Source organism: Petaurus breviceps, unplaced genomic scaffold, assembly GCF_028583685.1.
Source record: "Petaurus breviceps papuanus isolate PSGF00001 unplaced genomic scaffold, PetGlider_PUasm1.0 90762, whole genome shotgun sequence".
NCBI classification, from domain to species: domain Eukaryota; kingdom Metazoa; phylum Chordata; class Mammalia; order Diprotodontia; family Petauridae; genus Petaurus; species Petaurus breviceps.
This window is the reverse complement of record NW_027187339.1, coordinates 9,396,860-9,398,313: the sequence shown is the minus strand read 5'-3', so window position 1 is coordinate 9,398,313 and position 1,454 is coordinate 9,396,860.

The window sequence follows — 1,454 nt, the reverse complement described above, 5'->3', positions numbered from 1 at the left end:
ATTCTACACAAAAGCATAGAGCATAGTCAAATGCAAGGAGAGACAGATGAAGAATGGAAAAGCCTTGATCCTGATCTCAAAGCTGACAAACACCATTGTGTAAAACAATTTCAACATCATCACTGAACAGAAAAATAAAGAGCACAGAAGTGTATTGAATAAGAATTATACTTAATCAATTTTTACACTAATAATTCAATTCAATCAGCATTTAAATGCATAATATGTTCCAGGTGCTCCTCTAGGCACTGGGGGCGGGGCAGGAAAACAGCCTCAGTATCATGAATACATATTTCCAGGAGGCAGAGAAATACCCATGGAGAAGTTTCATTGGAAGGTTACTCAGTCACATTGACTTTGTCCTCAGCAACACCAATATGTGGATCTTCTCTGATCTATCTATCACCAGAGAAAGAACCATCTGAAACAGATCAAGCCATCAACTTCTCTGAATGAGAATATTCCTGGACATGAAAGAAGAATGAGAGAACCAAGCACAGAGCACCCTGTTGAGAAAGCTGCTTCATGCAGGAATTAAAGCCATCAAATTAGAATTAGAGGCTCATCCATCCAACAAAGAAAAGACAATCAATAGGAGATGGTACAGCTAATCTCAGCCATGAAAAGATCCAGGGAAATAATTCTTCCAACTTGAGAAAAAACAAATCAGTGAAGGGAGGGGTTCTGCTCCTATTTATTGATAATCTAGATTATTCCTCATGGTGACTATTCCAAACCTTTTAAAGCCTCCTCAAAATTCTCTCACTCCTACACATCTCAGATAAGCTGGACTTCTCGCTGAGAACACTGAAACCCTTGGATAGGAACAGCCTCCTCTCCCTTTCATTATTTATCTTTGATTTTTCAAATAACAAAGAATATAATTAGGACAGATTTGGGAAGTAAATAACAAGAGAATACCAAATAGTGGAATCCTTAGTCCCATCCCTGCAGGTGGAAGAAGGGTACACTCTCTTGCAAATTGATTGCCCCTGAAGTGAGCAAGGATTGCATCATGACTGAAACACTTTCAATGCCTGTTTCCAAGCAACTGACCATAACTAGTTACTTCTCAGTTCTGTCTCTCACAGTTCCTTTGTCATGGTCCTAAAGTTTCTCTTATCACAGAGGTCTCCTAGGCTGTGGTTTGTTGTTTCTCCAAACCAAAGGAGTTGCTGCTGATGCTACTTTTGCTTCCACAAGACAGAATCTTATAACTTTTGTGAGACTGACTCCTCTGTCCCCACCCCCCTCGCCTCCACCACAGCCAACAGGCACCAAGATCTAATCAACACATTTTCAACTCTTGTTTTTTAGACCAGTCAGAGTTGGAAGACACAGAAAAGAGAGCTCAGGAAACTGTGAAGACCTTGCTAATTAAGAGCTCCACTCACCCCAGAAACTTCTCCCAGCCTTTACTATTACCTAGATGAAGAAGAGTAAATTCCTTTTAA